Source organism: Schistocerca serialis, chromosome 3, assembly GCF_023864345.2.
Source record: "Schistocerca serialis cubense isolate TAMUIC-IGC-003099 chromosome 3, iqSchSeri2.2, whole genome shotgun sequence".
Lineage (NCBI taxonomy): Eukaryota > Metazoa > Arthropoda > Insecta > Orthoptera > Acrididae > Schistocerca > Schistocerca serialis.
The window spans coordinates 1,015,878,449-1,015,893,390 of NC_064640.1; positions in this window are offsets into that span (position 1 = coordinate 1,015,878,449).

Here is a 14,942-nt window from a genome sequence, read left to right on the forward strand (position 1 = left end):
AAAACAAACCTTTTTAAAATTTTTTCTCGCTTCCCCCCCCCCCCTCTCCCCCCCCCCCCCAGCCACCCTCAAATAAAAACCGAAGGAATAAAGATCATCGCTTACTATATTTTGGATGTTGGTTTTCTAAAAGTTTCGAGTCAAATGTGAGAATTTAATATATTTCTTTACAATTAATGGTCCACCTAGTCAAAAAGTTTGCAGTCGTTATCGAAATATACTAGTGAAGTGAACAATAAAATTATGTTGTTGTACGACACATATTTTAGGTGATATGGCGTGATAAAAATCGGGTAGCGTGAGATTAAGTATTTCTCTATTTCAATAGCACAAAGGTCTCAGAAGATAGTTCTGGTATCACTCTATCATGTACATTTGCCAAACTACAAAAAACACAGCTTTTAACTTTTTACTTTCTGCCGCCTACCACCGCGCGCCTACGAAAACGTTTCACGCTGAGTCCTGCGGCCCGCATCGGCCAGGGGATGAAGCGAGCGCATTCCGTAGCACGCTGCGTTTAATTTCCGTTACTAGGAAAACGTACCTTAACATTCAGAAATAAAATACTATCTCACGCTAATGGTCATTAAAGATCCATTCTGCAACCTTTACTCAGCCCCAGCTCCGATTACCACATGAGTGGATACGTAGAAGTTTGCAGCAACTTCTTACTTGCAGATATCTTTGAAATACAAGTGATCTTGTTGAGGAAATAAGCTGTCATTGTTTGCCTATAGTTAACGTTTCAGCAACACTGGACAAAGTTCCTATTAAACTCAAAATACGAGGGCAGTTCAATAAGTAATGCAACACATTTTTTTTCTCGGCCAATTTTGGTTGAAAAAACCGGAAATTTCTAGTGGAATATTTTCAAACATTCCCGCTTCGTCTTGTATAGTTTCATTGACTTCCGACAGGTGGCAGCGCTGTACGGAGCTGTTAAAATGGCGTCTGTAACGGATGTGTGTTACAAACAACGGGCAGTGATCGAGTTTCTTTTGGCGGAAAAGCAGGGTATCTCAGATATTTATAGGCGCTTGCAGAATGTCTACGGTGATCTGGCAGTGGACAAAAGCACGGTGAGTCGTTGGGCAAAGCGTGTGTCATCATCGCCGCAAGGTCAAGCAAGACTGTCTGATCTCCCGCGTGCGGGCCGGCCGTGCACAGCTGTGACTCCTGCAATGGCGGAGCGTGCGAACACACTCGTTCGAGATGATCGACGGATCACCATCAAACAACTCAGTGCTCAACTTGACATCTCTGTTGGTAGTGCTGTCACAATTGTTCACCAGTTGGGATATTCAAAGGTTTGTTCCCGCTGGGTCCCTCGTTGTCTAACCGAACACCATAAAGAGCAAAGGAGAACCATCTGTGCGGAATTGCTTGCTCGTCATGTGGCTGAGGGTGACAATTTCTTGTCAAAGATTGTTACAGGCGATGAAACATGGGTTCATCACTTCGAACCTGAAACAAAACGGCAATCAATGGAGTGGCGCCACACCCACTCCCCTACCAAGAAAAAGTTTAAAGCCATACCCTCAGCCGGTAAAGTCATGGTTACAGTCTTCTGGGACGCTGAAGGGGTTATTCTGTTCGATGTCCTTCCCCATGGTCAAACGATCAACTCTGAAGTGTATTGTGCTACTCTTCAGAAATTGAAGAAACGACTTCAGCGTGTTCGTAGGCACAAAAATCTGAACGAACTTCTCCTTTTTCATGACAACGCAAGACCTCACACAAGTCTTCGCACCCGAGAGGAGCTCACAAAACTTCAGTGGACTATTCTTCCTCATGCACCCTACAGCCCCGATCTCGCACCGTCGGATTTCCATATGTTTGGCCCAATGAAGGACGCAATCCGTGGGAGGCACTACGCGGATGATGAAGAAGTTATTGATGCAGTACGACGTTGGCTCCGACATCGACCAGTGGAATGGTACAGTGCAGGCATACAAGCCCTCATTTCAAGGTGGCGTAAGGCCGTAGCATTGAATGGAGATTACGTTGAAAAATAGTGTTGTGTAGCTAAAAGATTGGGGAATAACCTGATGTATTTCAATGCTGAATAAAACAACCCCTGTTTCAGAAAAAAAATGTGTTGCATTACTTATTGAACTGCCCTCGTATACAGGCTGTCTCAGGAGGAATGGTCAGTATTCAGGTACGTAACAGGAACGATAAATCGAAGCAGAAAAGATCTAATAAACATGGGCTCTAAAATACGTGCCTCAAGAGCTATGAGAACTTCTTCGTCTTCGATACTACGAAACAAATTTCTTTTACTGCAAGCTCATTTCTTTCCATATTTTGAAAGGTGGTAGTATGGACCAAAACAAAAAACAAGTGCCCGGTAAGCATGGGGTCTAAATTGCATACATTAAGAGCTTTGAGCACTTGTTCATCTTTGCTACCGTGAAACACTGTTCCACTGAACAAGTGCTCATAGCTCCTAATGGACGCATTTTAGAGCCCATGTTTACTCGTCCTTTTTGCTTCCAATCATCGTTCCTGTCATGTCCCTGAATATTGACGATTCCTCCTGGGATGTCCTGTATTATTGGCTGGAAGGTGCGGTCCCCCTGTGTAAGGTAGCCAGTCAGTTAGCATTCACTTGGACACTAATACAGATCACTTTTATAAATGACAAATGTCAGAGGAAGATAACCAAATTAACAGACCCCCACTACAACATTTCAAGCGATTGCCACTAGCCAACATCTAGTCATACCAGTGTTGGGTTGGTGTCGGTTCTGGAGCGCCACGACCGACCTCATTTGAGTTCTTCTGTCAGGAGAGTTAATTTAGAGTTGGAACGGCTACTTGGATCTGGTACAGGGTCACACATTGGTGTGGTTCCTGTTGATTCACTCTGTAGGTGGGACTATACCAGACATGGCCTACACCTCAACAAGAAAGGGAAGGGTAAACTGGCTGGGCTGATAGCAGGAAATTTAAAGGTGGGAGGAACTACATCTTATGGTGGAAACTCTTTTTTAGTTTAAGATCAGTGTCCAGTGGGAAACTCAGCCAGGCAAGTACTAAAGATGTTAAAAAAGTTCAAGATACAAAAGTAAAGTGAAAAATAATGTTAGTAAATTTCATCAAAATATTGGGGGATTGAAGAATAAAACTGATGAGCTTCTGCTTTGTTTAGAAGATATAGAAACTGAGAATGTGATAGATGTACTATGCCTGTCTGAGCATCACATTGTCACTGATATGTGAAAGGTTAGCATCAATGGGTACAAATTAGCTACACATGTAAGTAGAGATAATATGATGAGAGGAGGAGTTGCCATATATGTCAAAGGCTTCCACAGTGTAAAAAATTTAGAAACTAAAAAATTTTGTGTAGAGCAACATATGAAAGCATGTGCCACTGAACTTAAACTAAATGATGGCACTTTCATAATTGTAACAATGTATAGGTCCCCTCAGGGAATTTCCAGCTATTTCTAGAAAACTTCGATGCTTTGTTGTGCTATCTGTCAGACAGGGGGAAGCAAATTATTTGTGGGGATTTCAATGTTGATTCCCTGAAGGAGTGTAATAAGAAGAATGACCTTGTAGTATTACTCAGTTCTTTCAATTTGAGCTCCGTCATTGATTTTCCTACTTGGATAACAAAGAACAGCAGTACATTGATAGATAACTTTTTTATAGACCAAAATAAGTTTAAGGACATAAATGCTTATCCTGTTGAGAATGGTCTTTCAGATCATGGTGCACAGCTAGTTACAGTACATGACATAGCTCCATGCAGTATATCAAATCAGACTTTCAAAGCAGTGCGTTCAATTAACAATATAAATATTGCAAACCTTAGGGAAGCCTACAGCAGCTAGACTGGGATGAAGTGTATAAGGAACCCGATGCAAACTTGAAATATAACTTATTTCACGATACATTTTTAAGGGTATTTGAAAATTGTTTTTGCAAGAAAATAGTTAAACATAATTTCGAAGAAAACATATAAAAAACTTTGGCTAACTAAAGGAATAAGAATATCTTGCAACTGTAAAAGAGAACTGTATCTAACAGCAAGAGGGAGTACTGACCCCGAAATTGTTCAACATTATAAAAACTATTGTGCAGTACTAAGAAAAGTTATTAAAAAGTTCAGAAGCATGTGCATCATATCTGAGATCAGTAACTCTGATAATAAAATTAAAGCAATTTGGAATATTATTGAAAGGGAAACAGGGCAACCAAGAGCACAGGAAGACTTTAGTGCCATAAAACTGAATGACAAGTGGACTAACAAACAATCAGAAATTGAAAATATTTTCAATAATCATTTTTTAAATGTTGTGGAGAAAATAGGATCTAGATCTTCACTAGAAGAGGCAAGCCTATTAATAGAAGAGGCCATACCTTTGCAGTTTGAAACAACTGTAATTCCACCAAACTCTCCCTCTGAAATCAGTAAAATAATAAACTCACTGAAAAGTAAAAGCTCTTACGGAATTGATGGCATTTCCAGCAAGGTACTTAAAGCTTGTTCCCCACAGATAAGTAGGATTCTCAGCCACGTATGTAATAGCTCTTTGGAGCAGGGTGTTTTCTCTGATAGACTGAAATATGCCATTGTAAAACCATTGCATAAAAAGGGGGATACGTCGGATGTCAACAACTACCGCCCAATCTCTCTTCTGACAGCTCTATCAAAAATTTTTGAGAAAGTAATGTATTCAAGAGTAGCCTCCCATATTTGAAAAAAATAAAGTACTAACAAAACGTCAGTTTGGTTTTCAGAATGGCTTTTCAACAGAAAATGCTATATACGCTTTCACTGATCAAATATTAAATGCTCTGAATAACCAGACATCACCCATTGGTATTTTTTGTGATCTCTCAAAGGCCTTTGATAGTGTAAATCATGGAATTCTTTTAGATAAGCTAAATCATTATGGTTTGAGGGGGGCAGTGCACAAATGGTTTATTTCATACTTAATTGGAAGAACGCAGAAAGTTGAAATAAGTGGTTCATGTAATGTTAAAAGAACAGCTAATTTGTCAAACTGGGGGGCTATCAAGTATGGGTTCCCACAGGGTTCAGTCTTAGGTCCTTTACTGTTCTTGATATACATTAATGACTTACCATTCCACATTGATGAAGATGCAAAGTTAGTTCTTTTGATGATAGAAATATAGTAATAACATCCAAAAACCAAGAACTAAGTGATGTAATTGTAAACGATGTTTTTCACAAAATCATGAAGTGGTTCTCAGCAAATGGACTATCTTTAAATTTTGATAAAACACAGTGTATACAGTTCCGTACAGTAAATGGCACAACTCCAGCAATAAATATAGACTCTGAACAGAAGTCTGTAGCTAAGGTAGAATTTTCAAAATTTTTCGGTGTGTCCATTGATGAGAGGTTAAACTGGAAGCAACATATTGATGGTCTGCTGAAACGTCTGAGTTCAGCTACGTATGCTATTAGGGTTATTGCAAATTTTGGTGATAAGAATCTCAGTAAATTAGCTTACTATGCCTACTTTCATTCACCGCTTTTGTATGGCATCATATTCTGGAGTAATTCATCGTTGAGTAGAAAAGTATTCATTGCTCAAAAACGTGTAATCAGAATAATTGCTGGAGCCCACCCACGGTCATCCTGCAGACATCTATTTAAGGATCTAGGGATCCTCACAGTAACCTCACAGTATATATATTCACTTATGAAATTTGTTGTTAATAATCCAACCCAGTTCAAAACTAATAGCAGTGTGCATAGCTGTAACACCAGGAGAAAGGATGATCTTCACTATGCAGGGTTAAATCTGACTTTGGCACAGAAAGGGGTAAATTACGATGCCACAAAAGTCTTTGGTCACCTACCAAACAGCATCAAAAGCCTGGCAGATAGCCAACTAACATTTAAAAATAAATTAAAAGAATTTCTAGATGACAACTCCTTCTACTCATTGGCTGAATTTTTAGTTATAAATTAAGGAAAAAAAACAAAAAAAACCAACTTAAAAATTAGTGTCATGCAATATTTTGTGTACTGTAATATCTTTTACAGACATCTTTTATTGACCTGACACGTTCCACATCATTACGAAGTGTCGTATTCATGATCTATGGAACAAGTATTAATCTAATCTAACCTGAATACAACAAAGTTCACTTGTACTCATATAAATGAAACACTACGAGGTTTATGAGCTCGCATCGGCCTTGAACAGTGAAAACTAGTGGTGGACACCTTGTTGTTGTTGTTGTTGTTGTGGTCGTCAGTTCGAAGACTGGTTTGAGGCAGCTCTCCATGCTACTCTATCCTGTGCAAGCCTCTTCCTCTCCGAATAACTGCTGCACTCTACGATTTTTACCCCGAACACTTCCCTCCAGTACTAAACTGATGATTTCTTGGTGTCTCAGAATGAGTCCTATCAACCGATCCGTTCTTTTGGCCAAGATGTGCCCCTTATTTCTTGTCCCCCAATTCTGTTCAGATCCTCCTCATTAGTTACGTAGTCGACCTATCTTGCACATGTCAAATTGTATAAATATTTAGACGTAATTAATATTGAGAAGCGATACGAAATAGAAGGGTCACGTAAAATCAGTCTTAGGGAAGGCGAATAGAAAACTTATATTTCTTTGAAAGGTCCTGGGAAAATGCAATGTATCTTTAAAGGAGATAGCGCACCAGATCCTAGTGCCACCAATTCTAGAGTGTTTTTGCAGTGGTTGGAGTCTTCAGCAAATAGACCTGACAGCGAGCAACAAACGAACTCAGAGAGGCACTGCTAAAATCGTACCAGGTCCCATATGAAATTGGCCAGGGAACTCAAATTTCAATCCTTGGAAGAAAGACGAAGTAGTTATCGGATAACCCTGTTGCGTAAATTTAGATATCCTGTATTCGAAGACGGTGCGACCGTTATGCTGACACCATCGTATATCTCGCATAGGGATAATGAGAATAATGTCTGCGGCATTAGAGCGCGTACAGAGGCATACAGTCAATCATTTTTGCTTCGTTCAGTACGGGAATGGAATAGAACAGAATATCGATAATATTGGTCAGTATACAGTGGCTTGTGGAATATGTATATTGATGTAGATAAAGAAGGACCAATCATATGGAATGAGAATTCACTTACTGCTTCGCCCGTTCATTACCGGGCTACTCATACTCCAACCCATATTACGTTGAAAATTTAACAGATCCTGCCAATAGTGTTTTAAAATTCAAAGTGCTCTGAAAACTAAAACGCTGACAGTAAACCTTTCAGCAGCAATTGGTTCGAAAAACGGTCAGCAAAACCGGCATTATTTATAAGCAACTAGCAAGCTGCCCCGGCTTTGCACCCGCAGCCGTAATAAGTTATACACACAAATCGTCCTCGTCAATCAGTCTGTCTGTTAGTGAAACTCTGTTAGTAAAAGCATATTAGAACCCCTACAGAAGTTCCTGAGATTATCCTTAACGTACACTCAGGAAAAACGCTGGTAGGGGGACTTCAATTTATAATATGTACAGATTTAGAGACGTCATGCAATAGTCAAACTTTTGTGGAATCCGAAAAAAGAGTGCATCTGTTTTAACGTCATCAGATTTGCTTTTTTTATCACTTTGCTTCTGATAACCTAAACTGATTAACAGCGTCTTGCATTGTTCAGTTGACGTATTGTCTAGGACTGATTCTATTGTTAGAACGTTTAAACGACACGCAAAAACTCACTCGAAGATGAAAGTATATATACTGATGAGCCAAAACATTATGGCCATTGGCTGCATCTTTGGAACGTAGTACAGCATAATTCTGCGTGGCATGGTTTGAGAGAGTCCTTTTTTTAGGTTTACAGAAGTATGCGACATCCAACGTCTACGCTCAGGTCAAGCAGTTCCCGTGAACTACGGGATGGTGGTTGCTGGACTCTGATTGCTGGCCGGTGTGGCCGTGCGGTTCTAGGAGCTTCAGTCTGGAACCGCGTGACCGCTACGATCGCAGGTTCGAATCCTGCCTCGGGCATGGATGTGTGTGATGTCCTTAGGTTAGTTAGGTTTAATTAGTTCTAAGTTCTAGGCGACTGATGACCTCAGAAGTTAAGTCGCATAGTGCTCAGAGCCATTTGGACGCGGATTGATGGCGTCCCAGCCGTGTCCCACTGGGTTCAGAACAGGCAAACTCGATGCAAACTCAGTGCAAGTTCACTATCGTGTTCCCTCAAAATACTGTAGAACGGTTCTGGTCTTGTGTTATGAACAGTTATCCTGCTGGAAGATGCCATCGGGGAAGACATCAAGCATGAATGGACGCAGTTGGTCCGACATAATAGTCACGTGGTCCACAGCTGTTTTGATGGCTTAAATTACTATCATAGGTCCCATGGTGGCCCAGGTGAATGTCTCTCATTGCATAATGTTGCTCCCACCAGCCCGCATTCACAGCACGTGCAAACTTTCCCTTGAGTTCCGGACACGACCATCAATCTGTCCTACTGAGGAACGACATTCATCTGCAAGGCAATACGTTTCCCTTGATTCTTGATCCAGTCTCAGTGATGATGTGCCTACTGCAGTCGTAACTGACGAGGTCGATTGGTCAACATCGGAACAAGTAGCTGTCATCAGCTACAGAGCTGCATGTTCAAGAGAGAAGGGTCTGTTCCGAGACACATGTGCCTGTACCAGTATTGTACTCTGCCGCCCCCAGTGGCTCGGCATTCAGGTGCCGGGTACGGGCTTGGCGACCCCAGGGGTTCCTGAGCTGGGGACTGGTAAGCGCCGCCAGTCCCCTATCACCGTAAGCTCTGAGCATACTTCAGCGATCACCATGCGGCGCGGCGGTGGAATGTTGTGTGTCTCAGGAAATGGGGATCTTGGCTTGACCGCCTGGATTGCGAGGATGGAATAAACCTCTGTAAACAACCCCTCAATCTCAAGGTGTGCTGAGCGCTGATGAGATGCATGGCTGTTGAGGTGGAACAGTCGTTAGCGGGCAACCTCTGGGGAACCTGCCGCACCTCAGTTGTATAAGGCTTACCTAGGCACGCGAGGCTATGTCTAGGTGGACTTCTAGTTCCCTAGCTGCTCGTGGGACCGAGATGGATCCTTCGAAATCCTCTTTTCTTCCTCCCAGCTGAAAGGGTGGGCCGCTGGAAGGTTCTAACACCTGGTCTCTTAAGAGGGCTCATGCAGTCAGTCCCCCTGACTCTGGCACTTCTTTGACAAGTCCAGTCTTAGGTAAAAGAATGCATTCTGGTAATCCGAATGTGTTTCTCATTGTGAAACGGAAGGAGGGTAATGTCGAGAAGGTTTCGCCCTTCTATATACAAAAGGGTTTGGAGGGAATCTGTGGCTCCTTAAAATCCGTGAAGCGCTTACGTAATGGGACCTTGCTAGTGGAAACTTCCACTTCCCAGCAAGCAACTAACCTCCAATCTGCTAAATGCCTTGGAGAGTATGCCATAGACACTGAACTGCACAGCACCTTGAAATACAGCAAAGGTGTTGTGACATGCCGGGATCTAGTTGACGTTCCCAAGGAAGAACTGCAATGTGAGTGGGCTCCGGAAGGTATCGATGTCCAACATATCATGAAGAGGGTTGATGGCAATCTTGTCAAATCCGACTCCATTATTCTGACATTCAGTAGCATGAAAGTTCCTGAACATGTTAAACCCGGTTTCCTTCGCCTTAGTATGAGGCCTTATTTCCCGACCCCAATGCGCTGTTTTAAATGCCAGCGTTTTGGGCATACCACCTTAGGATGTACAGGCGAAGCGACTTGTGGCATCTGTGGTAAGGCTGCTCATGAAGGAGTTGGTTGCTCGTCTCCGGCTAAATGTATCAATTGCTCTGGGAACCACCCTGTTTGGAGTAGGGACTGCCGCATATTTTTAGAGGAACGCAAAGTACATGAAATAAAAACAACCAAGCGTATCCCCTATGGTGAGGCCAAGAAGATCTATAAGTCGATGCAACCTCCCACATTCGCTACATCTTTTGCATCCCTGGTTCAGAAGCCTACTCCAAATGTCGATGACTCAACGCAGACCGAGGTGGTGAGTGTCGGCACTAACACCTGCAGCTGTCAGTGCACTTGCAGCGCAGCCAGTATTTCAGAGCCAGTAGCCCCTACTAGAACGGCAGACAAAGGTACAGTGGCGAACTTGGGCCAGCCCATGGCGCCTCCAAGTGCTGAGGCTGTTCCAAAGCCCAGTGCGCCAATTACCACTCCCCCACGAAACCACAGAAAGCTCCTGTACAGCAGCAACAGCGGGTCAAATCCCGTGGTAAAACGTCTGAACATGTGGATGTTGTTTTTTACGTGAGGCTTCATCTGACTCTTCTCCAGAGTTGATGGAATACGATGTATGTGTGGGGCAATCATCTCGTCCCACGCCTGCCCCTCCACCTGCTGCGGTCTCCCCGCCCCGTCGGACAGACGGGATGAATGTTCTACCCCCATCATAGATGGCTCCCATACTTCAGTGGAACTTGCAAGGGTTCAGGACGCATGTGGAGGAACTTCGTCTACTCTCTCAGGGTAGACCACTGTGTCTATGTCTCCAGGAGACTTATTTCCATCCCTCATACTCCCCTGAGATACGAGGCTATACACTCCACAAAAAGGACGACCTGCATGGGGAGAGAGCTAGAGGAGGCGTCGGTATTTTCGTCAGGACGGACTACCACTCCTCACCTCTCTCACTTACGACGACTTTACAGGCCGTTGCTGTGTCCGTGCACGTGTGTCATCCATTGACTGTATGTTCGCTTTACTTGCCCCCATATGATGCACTTGACGAAGCGGCCCTCACCGACCTTCTTACACAGCTACCCCAGCCATTCATTATTTGTGGTGATTTTAATGCCCACAATGTGCTTTGGGGCTTTGCAATTACCTGTCCCAGGGGTAGAGCAATTGAGAGGCTTCTCCTGTCATCCTGTGCCTACTTGCTCAATGGAGGACAGAGCACTCATTTCTGCTCAGCGACTGGGTTGTTCTCTGCCATTGATCTGTCACTTTGCTCTCCTTCTCTTGCCACGAGTGCTCATTGGGAAGTGGTCGCTGACTTGCACGGCAGTGATCATTTCCCAATCTGGATTCACCTGCCAGATGGTGTGGACCCTGAAAGGAGACCACCACGATGGTTGCTCAGTGGAGCCGACTGGACACTTTATAGCCAGTTGGCCCAGTTCGAACACTGTGCGAATGTTGAGGCGTGGGTGGATCATATTACCACAACGGTCCACCACGCCACTGCAGCATCCATTCCACGGTCCACAGGCCACCGGAAGAGGCCACCTGTCCCTTGGTGGAGTGCCGAATGCCGCTCTGCAATCAGGACCAGGAGTGCGGCTCTGCGTCGTTTCCAGTGTCGGCCGACTGCTGAGAATCTTGCGGCCTTTCGGGTGGCGAGGGCAAGATGTCGCCGCATTATTCGTGAGAGCAAGAAGAGGTCGTGGTAAAAGTTCCTGAACACCATTAATCTTTCCACCAAAAGTTCCATTGTGTGGGAGACCATCAGGAAAATTTCTGGCAGAGGAGGGAGGTGCCCCACAGCTGCTGTAATGAATAACGGCACTCCCCACACGGACCCGCGAGACATTGCCCAGACTATGGCAGCATATTTTGCCACAGTTACTGCAACAACCAGTCAGGATCCAGGTTTCCAGCCCCACAGAGCGGTTGCTGAGAGATGTAGTCTGGACTTCCAGTCCACCACTCATGAAGTTTACGACTGCCCATTTTCTAGGTGGGAGATGGATTCTGCATTGTCTGCAGCTCGTGACATCCCCTGGTCACGACAGGATCCATTGCAGTATGCTATGGCACCTCACAATGCGCAACAAAGAAATCCTCCTACCACTTTTTAATGCCATTTGGGCGTCGGGTCACTTTCCTGACGCGTGGCGTGAGGCAGTTTTAATTCCTTTTTTAAAACCTTGGAAAGACCGCACGAGCCCGAGTAGCTACCGTAGTGTTGCCCTCACTAGTTGCATGGGAAAGACCTTGGAGCGGATGGTCAACCGCCGCCTTGTCTGGATGTTAGAATCCCGGCAACTCCTTAGTAGCTTTCAGTGTGGATTCAGGAGGTTTCGTTCCACCTTCGATAACCTTGCCCTCCTGGGGGCGGCTATACAACAAGCTTTCCTGCATCGTCATCACCTTCTAGGTGTATTTTTCGACATCGAGAAGGCCTACGATACCACTTGGAAGCGTCTCATCCTGGAGCAGCTTCACGAATGGGGTTTTCGTGGTTGTCTTCCTCTTTTTATTCAGTCTTTCCTCTCGCCGCGATATTTTAGATACCGAATTGGTGACGTCCTGTCTGATCGCTTTGAGCAGGAGAACGGTGTCCCTCAGGGTAGCGTTTTAAGTGTGACTCTCTTTGCCATCGCTATTAATAGCATTACGTCCATAGTGAAAAGTCCTGTCCAGTGTTCCTTGTTTGTGGATGATTTCTCTTTCTTTTTCTCTTCTTCAAGCCTTGCAACGACAGCGCGTCAGTTGCAACTTACTCTTAGACGTTTGGATGACTGGGTGCAGAAGAGTGGTTTTAAGTTTTCCACCGAGAAGTCTGTATGTGTTCTTTTTCACCGTTCTCGTTCGATTTTAACCTTTCCCGAGTTGAGGACACTATTCTTACTTTTAAAGACACGGTGAGATTTCTGGGGCTCATATTTGACTCTAAGCTTACGTGGTTACTTCATCTTAAAGACCTGAAAAGACGGTCACTTAAGGCTTTAAGTATTTTAAAATGTCTTGGCCACAGTACATGGGGAGCTGACAGGACTTGTCTGCTCCAGTTTTACAGGGCGTTTGTGCGATCTCAGATCGATTATGGATGCACGGTGTATGGGTCTGCGAGGCCTTCGTACATAAAGATGTTGGACGTTGTGCACCATAAAGGGCTTCGGTTGGCCACTGGGGCATTCCGAACTAGCCCCATACCAAGCCTCTGTGCAGAGGCTGGTGGACCGCCACTTCATATGCGGCGACGGCTACTTACAGTACGCCAGGCGTATAAAACTTTGTCCACACCATACACCCCTGCATACCATACCGTTGCTCAGCCTTCTCTGGCACGGTTATTTCATAACCGGCAACGTGCGACGCAGCCCTATGGGATTCGCGCACAGGATTGCCTCGCTGCGATGTCTATGGCTGGTCTTCGTGTTTTACGTCGCGGTTGGAGCAGATTTCCACCTTGGCTCCTTCGGAGACCCAAACTTATTTTAGATTTGACTACTTTTAAGAAAGATAGCACACCAGACTTTAGATTCCAATCTCTGTTTAACATTTTAGATATGCAACACGGTTTCACCGTCGTTTACACTGATGGCTCCAAACAGGAGAATTTCCTTGGCTGTTCTGTGGTGTTCCCTGATCATATTACCCGGATTCGCCTCCCTGCTGAATATACCGTTTTCGCAGGGGAGCTCCACGCGATCCTGAAGGCACTGGAGCAGATGAATCGTGTTCGGGGCGATCGATTTCATCTCTGCTCCGATTCTCTTAGTGCCTTACAATCACTGCAGAACCTGTACCCGACTGAGCAGATGGTCCAGCTGATATGTGACCAACTGTACTTGCTCCAATGGCGGGGTAAGGAGGTATCCTTCTGCTGGGTGCCTGGTCATGTCGGAATATGGGGGAATGAACAGGCCGATCGGGCTGCTTAGGAGGCCTGCAGAGAGCAGGATGTGGTCCAGTGTCCTATCCCCTTGCAGTCTGTCATCTCTGCACTCCACAGGAAGTGCACAGAGTTGTGGGAGGACGAATGGCTGCCGGTGACGGCCAATAAACTGCGGTTGGTAAAGTCAACAACTCGGCCGTGGCGTTCTTCCTGCCGGTTGCTCAGGCGGGAAGAGGTGCTCCTCACACGTCTTCGGATCTGGCACTGTCCTCTCACACATAGCTATTTATTACGGCGGGAGGATCCTCCGTTTTATGATGGTTGTGGTGTGCACATCTCTGTCCGGTACATTTTAACGGACTGCATTTTATACCGTGATGCAAGGGTAGAAGCACAAGTTGATGGGGATCTGCCTTGTGTTTTAGCTAACGATGAGACGTGTGTGTCTAGGGTTTTAAAGTTTTGTGATGTGTCTGGACGCTGGCCTAAGCTTCTAGGCTGGAGGTTTTAGTGTATTGCAGAGTGGCTGACTCCTCCCTTTTTTCCTTGCGGTCAGCCAGCCACTTCCATCTGCTACGTTGTTTTAGCTCCCTCTACCACTTTCTTCCTGTGTTGTCCATGTTTTACTGCTGACGCACTGCTTCATCCCACGCTTCGGTGTGGGTAGGCACATATTTTTCAAAGCTTGTTACCTGTGTTTTATGTTCTGTTTTATATTACTGTTCTGAGTTTTTTTCTTGACACCCGTCTCACTATGTTACTGAACGGGTGCTGAATACCTTGCTGTCGTGCGCCCAAAAAACCCACTACTACTACTACTGTACTCTGCCGTGAGATCTGCCCCAGATCGCCGCCTATTGTAGTTGACAGAGAGGGAAAATCTGTCAACTCCACGTTCTGTGATCGTTTCGCTGCGCTTCAAACACACAGATGCTCACGACAGTAGCACACGAACAGCAGACAAGCTTCGCCGTTTCTGAGATGCCCATTCCCAGGCGCTGGGAAGTAACAATCTACCTTTTGTCATAGTCGCTTACGTCAGCAGATTACTCCACCTGTGGCCCGTATCGTCGCTAGAATGATTCCTCATTTGTCTCTGCTCAACTTATATACATTGAAGAGCCGAAGAAACTGGTACACCTGCCTAATATCGTGTAGGGCCCCTGCGAGCAAGCAGAAGTAACGCAGCACGACATGGCATGCACTCGACTACTGTCTGAAGTAGTGCTGGAGGGAACTGACACCATGAACCCTGCAGGGCTGTATATAAATGCGTAAGAGTACGGGGAGGTGGATATCTCTTCTGAACAGCACTTTGCAAGGCATCCCAGATA